This window comes from Colossoma macropomum, unplaced genomic scaffold (genome assembly GCF_904425465.1).
Source record: "Colossoma macropomum unplaced genomic scaffold, Colossoma_macropomum, whole genome shotgun sequence".
Lineage (NCBI taxonomy): Eukaryota > Metazoa > Chordata > Actinopteri > Characiformes > Serrasalmidae > Colossoma > Colossoma macropomum.
This window is the reverse complement of record NW_023494796.1, coordinates 18,713,087-18,726,144: the sequence shown is the minus strand read 5'-3', so window position 1 is coordinate 18,726,144 and position 13,058 is coordinate 18,713,087. Positions and strand designations below refer to the sequence as shown.

General features: G+C 42.6%; 13 non-coding genes across 13 annotated transcripts; all 13 read left to right on the top strand.

Moving 5' to 3' along the window:
* Positions 1-509: 509 nt before the first annotated feature.
* trnaq-cug lies at positions 510-581 on the top strand. The gene has a single exon. It is a non-coding gene; the product is annotated as a tRNA-Gln (tRNA).
* A 793-nt stretch (positions 582-1,374) lies between these two features.
* trnaq-uug lies at positions 1,375-1,446 on the top strand. The gene has a single exon. It is a non-coding gene; the product is annotated as a tRNA-Gln (tRNA).
* A 1,011-nt stretch (positions 1,447-2,457) lies between these two features.
* trnaq-cug lies at positions 2,458-2,529 on the top strand. Its single transcript has one exon. It is a non-coding gene; the product is annotated as a tRNA-Gln (tRNA).
* A 793-nt stretch (positions 2,530-3,322) lies between these two features.
* trnaq-uug lies at positions 3,323-3,394 on the top strand. The gene has a single exon. It is a non-coding gene; the product is annotated as a tRNA-Gln (tRNA).
* Positions 3,395-4,405: 1,011 nt separating this feature from the next.
* trnaq-cug lies at positions 4,406-4,477 on the top strand. The gene has a single exon. It is a non-coding gene; the product is annotated as a tRNA-Gln (tRNA).
* Positions 4,478-5,270: 793 nt separating this feature from the next.
* trnaq-uug lies at positions 5,271-5,342 on the top strand. Its single transcript has one exon. It is a non-coding gene; the product is annotated as a tRNA-Gln (tRNA).
* A 1,024-nt stretch (positions 5,343-6,366) lies between these two features.
* trnaq-cug lies at positions 6,367-6,438 on the top strand. Its single transcript has one exon. It is a non-coding gene; the product is annotated as a tRNA-Gln (tRNA).
* Positions 6,439-7,231: 793 nt separating this feature from the next.
* Positions 7,232-7,303, top strand: trnaq-uug. The gene has a single exon. It is a non-coding gene; the product is annotated as a tRNA-Gln (tRNA).
* Positions 7,304-8,314: 1,011 nt separating this feature from the next.
* Positions 8,315-8,386, top strand: trnaq-cug. Its single transcript has one exon. It is a non-coding gene; the product is annotated as a tRNA-Gln (tRNA).
* A 793-nt stretch (positions 8,387-9,179) lies between these two features.
* Positions 9,180-9,251, top strand: trnaq-uug. Its single transcript has one exon. It is a non-coding gene; the product is annotated as a tRNA-Gln (tRNA).
* Positions 9,252-10,261: 1,010 nt separating this feature from the next.
* On the top strand, positions 10,262-10,333 carry trnaq-cug. Its single transcript has one exon. It is a non-coding gene; the product is annotated as a tRNA-Gln (tRNA).
* A 793-nt stretch (positions 10,334-11,126) lies between these two features.
* trnaq-uug lies at positions 11,127-11,198 on the top strand. Its single transcript has one exon. It is a non-coding gene; the product is annotated as a tRNA-Gln (tRNA).
* Positions 11,199-12,207: 1,009 nt separating this feature from the next.
* Positions 12,208-12,279, top strand: trnaq-cug. The gene has a single exon. It is a non-coding gene; the product is annotated as a tRNA-Gln (tRNA).
* Positions 12,280-13,058: the final 779 nt, after the last annotated feature.

Below are 13,058 nucleotides of genomic sequence, written 5' to 3'. Positions count from 1 at the left end.
TGAATCTGCAGCTGAGCAGACAGCTTTTAAGCTAAATGGAAGAACATAAAAAGCTAAGAAAAATGAACTTTTGGGGTCAATGACTGAAGCCTTAATTGACTCTTAATTCAGCCTTAATGGATTCTGAATCCAGCGATCCGAGTTCAAATCTCGTTGGCATCTTCTCGTCTTTCTCGGAGAGAAAGCGTTCATGAAGGGAGCAATGATGTCACAAGAGTGTGTTTAACTCATGTCGACATTGCTCAGCAGGGTCATCGTTGGACTTTTTGCAAAGTCCCACCCATTAAATCTGTGTCTGAAGTGTGAGACTTTGTAAAAGAGCAATTGTCCAAGTTTAGCATCAAAGATTTGTATGAATAACCAGTTCTTCAAATCGATAAAAAGAATTGAGCGTTGGATGATGGCATAAGTATCAGAAAATGGCAAAAATCACAATCTGTCCAAAATCAAGTGCAAGCACGTTGAACAGTCTGGCGTCGGAAGAGCGACCCCTGTGGCCAACTTGCTGGGGTTCCATGGTGTAATGGTTAGCACTCTGGACTCTGAATCCAGCGATCCGAGTTCAAATCTCGGTGGGACCTTCTTATCTTTGTTGGAGAGATGCATTCATGGGAAACTGTCTGGCCGTTTCTGACTCGCAGAGCCCCACGATAGAGTCAAAAATCGGTCGGCAGACCTTGTGGGCTTGCACTTGATTGTAGATAAAGTCTGCAAAAGTACATTTTGTGACCAAACGCAAATACTTTTGCCGTTGACAAGCGTTTTGTAGCCTATAGTAGCTTACAGGGGTTGGTCACTGCAATGGAGTCAATAGTAACAGCGTAAACGTGGAGTTGAGCAGACAGCTATTAACCTAAATCCAAGAACATGACAAGCTAAGAAAAAAAAAGACTTTTCGTGCCAATCACTAAAGGCTTAATTCTCCTGATAGTTCTGACCTTTGCAGTCATGCACGTTCAACAACATGATGCAATGGAAGTCCCTGTCAATCATATGTGACTGATAATAGAATGTATTTATGCCTGGAAGATTGATGTCACAATAGTGTGTTTACCTCATGTCGACATTTCTCAGCAAGGTCATCGTTGGATTGATTTAAAAAAAAGCCTGCTTGTCAGTGTATTGAGTGCCATAACGCATTACTCGTTTGTGTTGCAAAGTTCAGCAAAGTTCATGGAACCCAGTCAGCTCACTTGGACAGGCACAAAGAAGCATCTTTTGGACGCATTGCGTTTTGAGAGACTACGCCTTGACTGCTCAGCCTTGGTCAATGAATTCCAGTGTAGTTTGAAGTTCTGCCTTGTAATGTGGCTTTTTGTTTTTAAAAGAAGGCAGCCTGGATCAGCGCTACAGTTCACCCGTACTGCAGCTTGTGGCCCCATGGTGTAATGGTCAGCACTCTGGACTTTGAATCCAGCGATCCGAGTTCAAGTCTCGGTGGGACCTGTTCTGTGTTGTTCATAAATGTCGACTTCATGCAGTGTTTTGGGATTTACGAGGCGCAGAGGTCCTCAGTGAAGTACGAAAATCATAGACCAAACCAGAGCTTCTAGCAGATACCCTAAGGCCAGCCTTCTAAGCCATTGTGGAGAAAAAAAGCAGCCTTTTGACTCGTTCTGCTTGAACGTGCCTGTCATGAACCTCACAGAGATGGTCTCGTTAAAGAATCACTCAAAGCAATGGTGACTATATTGACAAAGCAAAAGACAAGTTGAATAGCAAAGTGGTTTATGCAAACAGTCTAAATTGGAATTAAATTCATATAATCCTGACTTTGAAACCAAGAAAACTTAATCCGACCAGACACAGAAATGATGCAATAATAGCCACAATCGCTGTCATGTGATTGAGTTCAATCACCTTATGACTCGTCGTAAGACGTCACAGAAGCTTGTGTTATGTTACGTAAGGGTTAGCACTCTAGATTCTGAATCCAGTGATCTGAGTTTGAATCTGCAGCTGAGCAGACAGCTTTTAAGCTAAATGGAAGAACATAAAAAGCTAAGAAAAATGAACTTTTGGGGTCAATGACTGAAGCCTTAATTGACTCTTAATTCAGCCTTAATGGATTCTGAATCCAGCGATCCGAGTTCAAATCTCGTTGGCATCTTCTCGTCTTTCTCGGAGAGAAAGCGTTCATGAAGGGAGCAATGATGTCACAAGAGTGTGTTTAACTCATGTCGACATTGCTCAGCAGGGTCATCGTTGGACTTTTTGCAAAGTCCCACCCATTAAATCTGTGTCTGAAGTGTGAGACTTTGTAAAAGAGCAATTGTCCAAGTTTAGCATCAAAGATTTGTATGAATAACCAGTTCTTCAAATCGATAAAAAGAATTGAGCGTTGGATGATGGCATAAGTATCAGAAAATGGCAAAAATCACAATCTGTCCAAAATCAAGTGCAAGCACGTTGAACAGTCTGGCGTCGGAAGAGCGACCCCTGTGGCCAACTTGCTGGGGTTCCATGGTGTAATGGTTAGCACTCTGGACTCTGAATCCAGCGATCCGAGTTCAAATCTCGGTGGGACCTTCTTATCTTTGTTGGAGAGATGCATTCATGGGAAACTGTCTGGCCGTTTCTGACTCGCAGAGCCCCACGATAGAGTCAAAAATCGGTCGGCAGACCTTGTGGGCTTGCACTTGATTGTAGATAAAGTCTGCAAAAGTACATTTTGTGACCAAACGCAAATACTTTTGCCGTTGACAAGCGTTTTGTAGCCTATAGTAGCTTACAGGGGTTGGTCACTGCAATGGAGTCAATAGTAACAGCGTAAACGTGGAGTTGAGCAGACAGCTATTAACCTAAATCCAAGAACATGACAAGCTAAGAAAAAAAAAGACTTTTCGTGCCAATCACTAAAGGCTTAATTCTCCTGATAGTTCTGACCTTTGCAGTCATGCACGTTCAACAACATGATGCAATGGAAGTCCCTGTCAATCATATGTGACTGATAATAGAATGTATTTATGCCTGGAAGATTGATGTCACAATAGTGTGTTTACCTCATGTCGACATTTCTCAGCAAGGTCATCGTTGGATTGATTTAAAAAAAAGCCTGCTTGTCAGTGTATTGAGTGCCATAACGCATTACTCGTTTGTGTTGCAAAGTTCAGCAAAGTTCATGGAACCCAGTCAGCTCACTTGGACAGGCACAAAGAAGCATCTTTTGGACGCATTGCGTTTTGAGAGACTACGCCTTGACTGCTCAGCCTTGGTCAATGAATTCCAGTGTAGTTTGAAGTTCTGCCTTGTAATGTGGCTTTTTGTTTTTAAAAGAAGGCAGCCTGGATCAGCGCTACAGTTCACCCGTACTGCAGCTTGTGGCCCCATGGTGTAATGGTCAGCACTCTGGACTTTGAATCCAGCGATCCGAGTTCAAGTCTCGGTGGGACCTGTTCTGTGTTGTTCATAAATGTCGACTTCATGCAGTGTTTTGGGATTTACGAGGCGCAGAGGTCCTCAGTGAAGTACGAAAATCATAGACCAAACCAGAGCTTCTAGCAGATACCCTAAGGCCAGCCTTCTAAGCCATTGTGGAGAAAAAAAGCAGCCTTTTGACTCGTTCTGCTTGAACGTGCCTGTCATGAACCTCACAGAGATGGTCTCGTTAAAGAATCACTCAAAGCAATGGTGACTATATTGACAAAGCAAAAGACAAGTTGAATAGCAAAGTGGTTTATGCAAACAGTCTAAATTGGAATTAAATTCATATAATCCTGACTTTGAAACCAAGAAAACTTAATCCGACCAGACACAGAAATGATGCAATAATAGCCACAATCGCTGTCATGTGATTGAGTTCAATCACCTTATGACTCGTCGTAAGACGTCACAGAAGCTTGTGTTATGTTACGTAAGGGTTAGCACTCTAGATTCTGAATCCAGTGATCTGAGTTTGAATCTGCAGCTGAGCAGACAGCTTTTAAGCTAAATGGAAGAACATAAAAAGCTAAGAAAAATGAACTTTTGGGGTCAATGACTGAAGCCTTAATTGACTCTTAATTCAGCCTTAATGGATTCTGAATCCAGCGATCCGAGTTCAAATCTCGTTGGCATCTTCTCGTCTTTCTCGGAGAGAAAGCGTTCATGAAGGGAGCAATGATGTCACAAGAGTGTGTTTAACTCATGTCGACATTGCTCAGCAGGGTCATCGTTGGACTTTTTGCAAAGTCCCACCCATTAAATCTGTGTCTGAAGTGTGAGACTTTGTAAAAGAGCAATTGTCCAAGTTTAGCATCAAAGATTTGTATGAATAACCAGTTCTTCAAATCGATAAAAAGAATTGAGCGTTGGATGATGGCATAAGTATCAGAAAATGGCAAGAATCACAATCTGTCCAAAATCAAGTGCAAGCACGTTGAACAGTCTGGCGTCGGAAGAGCGACCCCTGTGGCCAACTTGCTGGGGTTCCATGGTGTAATGGTTAGCACTCTGGACTCTGAATCCAGCGATCCGAGTTCAAATCTCGGTGGGACCTTCTTATCTTTGTTGGAGAGATGCATTCATGGGAAACTGTCTGGCCGTTTCTGACTCGCAGAGCCCCACGATAGAGTCAAAAATCGGTCGGCAGACCTTGTGGGCTTGCACTTGATTGTAGATAAAGTCTGCAAAAGTACATTTTGTGACCAAACGCAAATACTTTTGCCGTTGACAAGCGTTTTGTAGCCTATAGTAGCTTACAGGGGTTGGTCACTGCAATGGAGTCAATAGTAACAGCGTAAACGTGGAGTTGAGCAGACAGCTATTAACCTAAATCCAAGAACATGACAAGCTAAGAAAAAAAAAGACTTTTCGTGCCAATCACTAAAGGCTTAATTCTCCTGATAGTTCTGACCTTTGCAGTCATGCACGTTCAACAACATGATGCAATGGAAGTCCCTGTCAATCATATGTGACTGATAATAGAATGTATTTATGCCTGGAAGATTGATGTCACAATAGTGTGTTTACCTCATGTCGACATTTCTCAGCAAGGTCATCGTTGGATTGATTTAAAAAAAAGCCTGCTTGTCAGTGTATTGAGTGCCATAACGCATTACTCGTTTGTGTTGCAAAGTTCAGCAAAGTTCATGGAACCCAGTCAGCTCACTTGGACAGGCACAAAGAAGCATCTTTTGGACGCATTGCGTTTTGAGAGACTACGCCTTGACTGCTCAGCCTTGGTCAATGAATTCCAGTGTAGTTTGAAGTTCTGCCTTGTAATGTGGCTTTTTGTTTTTAAAAGAAGGCAGCCTGGATCAGCGCTACAGTTCACCCGTACTGCAGCTTGTGGCCCCATGGTGTAATGGTCAGCACTCTGGACTTTGAATCCAGCGATCCGAGTTCAAGTCTCGGTGGGACCTGTTCTGTGTTGTTCATAAATGTCGACTTCATGCAGTGTTTTGGGATTTACGAGGCGCAGAGGTCCTCAGTGAAGTACGAAAATCATAGACCAAACCAGAGCTTCTAGCAGATACCCTAAGGCCAGCCTTCTAAGCCATTGTGGAGAAAAAAAGCAGCCTTTTGACTCGTTCTGCTTGAACGTGCCTGTCATGAACCTCACAGAGATGGTCTCGTTAAAGAATCACTCAAAGCAATGGTGACTATATTGACAAAGCAAAAGACAAGTTGAATAGCAAAGTGGTTTATGCAAACAGTCTAAATTGGAATTAAATTCATATAATCCTGACTTTGAAACCAAGAAAACTTAATCCGACCAGACACAGAAATGATGCAATAATAGCCACAATCGCTGTCATGTGATTGAGTTCAATCACCTTATGACTCGTCGTAAGACGTCACAGAAGCTTGTGTTATGTTACGTAAGGGTTAGCACTCTAGATTCTGAATCCAGTGATCTGAGTTTGAATCTGCAGCTGAGCAGACAGCTTTTAAGCTAAATGGAAGAACATAAAAAGCTAAGAAAAATGAACTTTTGGGGTCAATGACTGAAGCCTTAATTGACTCTTAATTCAGCCTTAATGGATTCTGAATCCAGCGATCCGAGTTCAAATCTCGTTGGCATCTTCTCGTCTTTCTCGGAGAGAAAGCGTTCATGAAGGGAGCAATGATGTCACAAGAGTGTGTTTAACTCATGTCGACATTGCTCAGCAGGGTCATCGTTGGACTTTTTGCAAAGTCCCACCCATTAAATCTGTGTCTGAAGTGAGACTTTGTAAAAGAGCAATTTTTAAAAGAGCAATTGTCCAAGTTTAGCATCAAAGATTTGTATGAATAACCAGTTCTTCAAATCGATAAAAAGAATTGAGCGTTGGATGATGGCATAAGTATCAGAAAATGGCAAGAATCACAATCTGTCCAAAATCAAGTGCAAGCACGTTGAACAGTCTGGCGTCGGAAGAGCGACCCCTGTGGCCAACTTGCTGGGGTTCCATGGTGTAATGGTTAGCACTCTGGACTCTGAATCCAGCGATCCGAGTTCAAATCTCGGTGGGACCTTCTTATCTTTGTTGGAGAGATGCATTCATGGGAAACTGTCTGGCCGTTTCTGACTCGCAGAGCCCCACGATAGAGTCAAAAATCGGTCGGCAGACCTTGTGGGCTTGCACTTGATTGTAGATAAAGTCTGCAAAAGTACATTTTGTGACCAAACGCAAATACTTTTGCCGTTGACAAGCGTTTTGTAGCCTATAGTAGCTTACAGGGGTTGGTCACTGCAATGGAGTCAATAGTAACAGCGTAAACGTGGAGTTGAGCAGACAGCTATTAACCTAAATCCAAGAACATGACAAGCTAAGAAAAAAAAAGACTTTTCGTGCCAATCACTAAAGGCTTAATTCTCCTGATAGTTCTGACCTTTGCAGTCATGCACGTTCAACAACATGATGCAATGGAAGTCCCTGTCAATCATATGTGACTGATAATAGAATGTATTTATGCCTGGAAGATTGATGTCACAATAGTGTGTTTACCTCATGTCGACATTTCTCAGCAAGGTCATCGTTGGATTGATTTAAAAAAAAGCCTGCTTGTCAGTGTATTGAGTGCCATAACGCATTACTCGTTTGTGTTGCAAAGTTCAGCAAAGTTCATGGAACCCAGTCAGCTCACTTGGACAGGCACAAAGAAGCATCTTTTGGACGCATTGCGTTTTGAGAGACTACGCCTTGACTGCTCAGCCTTGGTCAATGAATTCCAGTGTAGTTTGAAGTTCTGCCTTGTAATGTGGCTTTTTGTTTTTAAAAGAAGGCAGCCTGGATCAGCGCTACAGTTCACCCGTACTGCAGCTTGTGGCCCCATGGTGTAATGGTCAGCACTCTGGACTTTGAATCCAGCGATCCGAGTTCAAGTCTCGGTGGGACCTGTTCTGTGTTGTTCATAAATGTCGACTTCATGCAGTGTTTTGGGATTTACGAGGCGCAGAGGTCCTCAGTGAAGTACGAAAATCATAGACCAAACCAGAGCTTCTAGCAGATACCCTAAGGCCAGCCTTCTAAGCCATTGTGGAGAAAAAAAGCAGCCTTTTGACTCGTTCTGCTTGAACGTGCCTGTCATGAACCTCACAGAGATGGTCTCGTTAAAGAATCACTCAAAGCAATGGTGACTATATTGACAAAGCAAAAGACAAGTTGAATAGCAAAGTGGTTTATGCAAACAGTCTAAATTGGAATTAAATTCATATAATCCTGACTTTGAAACCAAGAAAACTTAATCCGACCAGACACAGAAATGATGCAATAATAGCCACAATCGCTGTCATGTGATTGAGTTCAATCACCTTATGACTCGTCGTAAGACGTCACAGAAGCTTGTGTTATGTTACGTAAGGGTTAGCACTCTAGATTCTGAATCCAGTGATCTGAGTTTGAATCTGCAGCTGAGCAGACAGCTTTTAAGCTAAATGGAAGAACATAAAAAGCTAAGAAAAATGAACTTTTGGGGTCAATGACTGAAGCCTTAATTGACTCTTAATTCAGCCTTAATGGATTCTGAATCCAGCGATCCGAGTTCAAATCTCGTTGGCATCTTCTCGTCTTTCTCGGAGAGAAAGCGTTCATGAAGGGAGCAATGATGTCACAAGAGTGTGTTTAACTCATGTCGACATTGCTCAGCAGGGTCATCGTTGGACTTTTTGCAAAGTCCCACCCATTAAATCTGTGTCTGAAGTGTGAGACTTTGTAAAAGAGCAATTGTCCAAGTTTAGCATCAAAGATTTGTATGAATAACCAGTTCTTCAAATCGATAAAAAGAATTGAGCGTTGGATGATGGCATAAGTATCAGAAAATGGCAAAAATCACAATCTGTCCAAAATCAAGTGCAAGCACGTTGAACAGTCTGGCGTCGGAAGAGCGACCCCTGTGGCCAACTTGCTGGGGTTCCATGGTGTAATGGTTAGCACTCTGGACTCTGAATCCAGCGATCCGAGTTCAAATCTCGGTGGGACCTTCTTATCTTTGTTGGAGAGATGCATTCATGGGAAACTGTCTGGCCGTTTCTGACTCGCAGAGCCCCACGATAGAGTCAAAAATCGGTCGGCAGACCTTGTGGGCTTGCACTTGATTGTAGATAAAGTCTGCAAAAGTACATTTTGTGACCAAACGCAAATACTTTTGCCGTTGACAAGCGTTTTGTAGCCTATAGTAGCTTACAGGGGTTGGTCACTGCAATGGAGTCAATAGTAACAGCGTAAACGTGGAGTTGAGCAGACAGCTATTAACCTAAATCCAAGAACATGACAAGCTAAGAAAAAAAAAGACTTTTCGTGCCAATCACTAAAGGCTTAATTCTCCTGATAGTTCTGACCTTTGCAGTCATGCACGTTCAACAACATGATGCAATGGAAGTCCCTGTCAATCATATGTGACTGATAATAGAATGTATTTATGCCTGGAAGATTGATGTCACAATAGTGTGTTTACCTCATGTCGACATTTCTCAGCAAGGTCATCGTTGGATTGATTTAAAAAAAAGCCTGCTTGTCAGTGTATTGAGTGCCATAACGCATTACTCGTTTGTGTTGCAAAGTTCAGCAAAGTTCATGGAACCCAGTCAGCTCACTTGGACAGGCACAAAGAAGCATCTTTTGGACGCATTGCGTTTTGAGAGACTACGCCTTGACTGCTCAGCCTTGGTCAATGAATTCCAGTGTAGTTTGAAGTTCTGCCTTGTAATGTGGCTTTTTGTTTTTAAAAGAAGGCAGCCTGGATCAGCGCTACAGTTCACCCGTACTGCAGCTTGTGGCCCCATGGTGTAATGGTCAGCACTCTGGACTTTGAATCCAGCGATCCGAGTTCAAGTCTCGGTGGGACCTGTTCTGTGTTGTTCATAAATGTCGACTTCATGCAGTGTTTTGGGATTTACGAGGCGCAGAGGTCCTCAGTGAAGTACGAAAATCATAGACCAAACCAGAGCTTCTAGCAGATACCCTAAGGCCAGCCTTCTAAGCCATTGTGGAGAAAAAAAGCAGCCTTTTGACTCGTTCTGCTTGAACGTGCCTGTCATGAACCTCACAGAGATGGTCTCGTTAAAGAATCACTCAAAGCAATGGTGACTATATTGACAAAGCAAAAGACAAGTTGAATAGCAAAGTGGTTTATGCAAACAGTCTAAATTGGAATTAAATTCATATAATCCTGACTTTGAAACCAAGAAAACTTAATCCGACCAGACACAGAAATGATGCAATAATAGCCACAATCGCTGTCATGTGATTGAGTTCAATCACCTTATGACTCGTCGTAAGACGTCACAGAAGCTTGTGTTATGTTACGTAAGGGTTAGCACTCTAGATTCTGAATCCAGTGATCTGAGTTTGAATCTGCAGCTGAGCAGACAGCTTTTAAGCTAAATGGAAGAACATAAAAAGCTAAGAAAAATGAACTTTTGGGGTCAATGACTGAAGCCTTAATTGACTCTTAATTCAGCCTTAATGGATTCTGAATCCAGCGATCCGAGTTCAAATCTCGTTGGCATCTTCTCGTCTTTCTCGGAGAGAAAGCGTTCATGAAGGGAGCAATGATGTCACAAGAGTGTGTTTAACTCATGTCGACATTGCTCAGCAGGGTCATCGTTGGACTTTTTGCAAAGTCCCACCCATTAAATCTGTGTCTGAAGTGTGAGACTTTGTAAAAGAGCAATTGTCCAAGTTTAGCATCAAAGATTTGTATGAATAACCAGTTCTTCAAATCGATAAAAAGAATTGAGCGTTGGATGATGGCATAAGTATCAGAAAATGGCAAAAATCACAATCTGTCCAAAATCAAGTGCAAGCACGTTGAACAGTCTGGCGTCGGAAGAGCGACCCCTGTGGCCACTTGCTGGGGTTCCATGGTGTAATGGTTAGCACTCTGGACTCTGAATCCAGCGATCCGAGTTCAAATCTCGGTGGGACCTTCTTATCTTTGTTGGAGAGATGCATTCATGGGAAACTGTCTGGCCGTTTCTGACTCGCAGAGCCCCACGATAGAGTCAAAAATCGGTCGGCAGACCTTGTGGGCTTGCACTTGATTGTAGATAAAGTCTGCAAAAGTACATTTTGTGACCAAACGCAAATACTTTTGCCGTTGACAAGCGTTTTGTAGCCTATAGTAGCTTACAGGGGTTGGTCACTGCAATGGAGTCAATAGTAACAGCGTAAACGTGGAGTTGAGCAGACAGCTATTAACCTAAATCCAAGAACATGACAAGCTAAGAAAAAAAAAGACTTTTCGTGCCAATCACTAAAGGCTTAATTCTCCTGATAGTTCTGACCTTTGCAGTCATGCACGTTCAACAACATGATGCAATGGAAGTCCCTGTCAATCATATGTGACTGATAATAGAATGTATTTATGCCTGGAAGATTGATGTCACAATAGTGTGTTTACCTCATGTCGACATTTCTCAGCAAGGTCATCGTTGGATTGATTTAAAAAAAAGCCTGCTTGTCAGTGTATTGAGTGCCATAACGCATTACTCGTTTGTGTTGCAAAGTTCAGCAAAGTTCATGGAACCCAGTCAGCTCACTTGGACAGGCACAAAGAAGCATCTTTTGGACGCATTGCGTTTTGAGAGACTACGCCTTGACTGCTCAGCCTTGGTCAATGAATTCCAGTGTAGTTTGAAGTTCTGCCTTGTAATGTGGCTTTTTGTTTTTAAAAGAAGGCAGCCTGGATCAGCGCTACAGTTCACCCGTACTGCAGCTTGTGGCCCCATGGTGTAATGGTCAGCACTCTGGACTTTGAATCCAGCGATCCGAGTTCAAGTCTCGGTGGGACCTGTTCTGTGTTGTTCATAAATGTCGACTTCATGCAGTGTTTTGGGATTTACGAGGCGCAGAGGTCCTCAGTGAAGTACGAAAATCATAGACCAAACCAGAGCTTCTAGCAGATACCCTAAGGCCAGCCTTCTAAGCCATTGTGGAGAAAAAAAGCAGCCTTTTGACTCGTTCTGCTTGAACGTGCTGTCATGAACCTCACAGAGATGGTCTCGTTAAAGAATCACTCAAAGCAATGGTGACTATATTGACAAAGCAAAAGACAAGTTGAATAGCAAAGTGGTTTATGCAAACAGTCTAAATTGGAATTAAATTCATATAATCCTGACTTTGAAACCAAGAAAACTTAATCCGACCAGACACAGAAATGATGCAATAATAGCCACAATCGCTGTCATGTGATTGAGTTCAATCACCTTATGACTCGTCGTAAGACGTCACAGAAGCTTGTGTTATGTTACGTAAGGGTTAGCACTCTAGATTCTGAATCCAGTGATCTGAGTTTGAATCTGCAGCTGAGCAGACAGCTTTTAAGCTAAATGGAAGAACATAAAAAGCTAAGAAAAATGAACTTTTGGGGTCAATGACTGAAGCCTTAATTGACTCTTAATTCAGCCTTAATGGATTCTGAATCCAGCGATCCGAGTTCAAATCTCGTTGGCATCTTCTCGTCTTTCTCGAGAGAAAGCGTTCATGAAGGGAGCAATGATGTCACAAGAGTGTGTTTAACTCATGTCGACATTGCTCAGCAGGGTCATCGTTGGACTTTTTGCAAAGTCCCACCCATTAAATCTGTGTCTGAAGTGTGAGACTTTGTAAAAGAGCAATTGTCCAAGTTTAGCATCAAAGATTTGTATGAATAACCAGTTCTTCAAATCGATAAAAAGAATTGAGCGTTGGATGATGGCATAAGTATCAGAAAATGGCAAAAATCACAATCTGTCCAAAATCAAGTGCAAGCACGTTGAACAGTCTGGCGTCGGAAGAGCGACCCCTGTGGCCAACTTGCTGGGGTTCCATGGTGTAATGGTTAGCACTCTGGACTCTGAATCCAGCGATCCGAGTTCAAATCTCGGTGGGACCTTCTTATCTTTGTTGGAGAGATGCATTCATGGGAAACTGTCTGGCCGTTTCTGACTCGCAGAGCCCCACGATAGAGTCAAAAATCGGTCGGCAGACCTTGTGGGCTTGCACTTGATTGTAGATAAAGTCTGCAAAAGTACATTTTGTGACCAAACGCAAATACTTTTGCCGTTGACAAGCGTTTTGTAGCCTATAGTAGCTTACAGGGGTTGGTCACTGCAATGGAGTCAATAGTAACAGCGTAAACGTGGAGTTGAGCAGACAGCTATTAACCTAAATCCAAGAACATGACAAGCTAAGAAAAAAAAAGACTTTTCGTGCCAATCACTAAAGGCTTAATTCTCCTGATAGTTCTGACCTTTGCAGTCATGCACGTTCAACAACATGATGCAATGGAAGTCCCTGTCAATCATATGTGACTGATAATAGAATGTATTTATGCCTGGAAGATTGATGTCACAATAGTGTGTTTACCTCATGTCGACATTTCTCAGCAAGGTCATCGTTGGATTGATTTAAAAAAAAGCCTGCTTGTCAGTGTATTGAGTGCCATAACGCATTACTCGTTTGTGTTGCAAAGTTCAGCAAAGTTCATGGAACCCAGTCAGCTCACTTGGACAGGCACAAAGAAGCATCTTTTGGACGCATTGCGTTTTGAGAGACTACGCCTTGACTGCTCAGCCTTGGTCAATGAATTCCAGTGTAGTTTGAAGTTCTGCCTTGTAATGTGGCTTTTTGTTTTTAAAAGAAGGCAGCCTGGATCAGCGCTACAGTTCACCC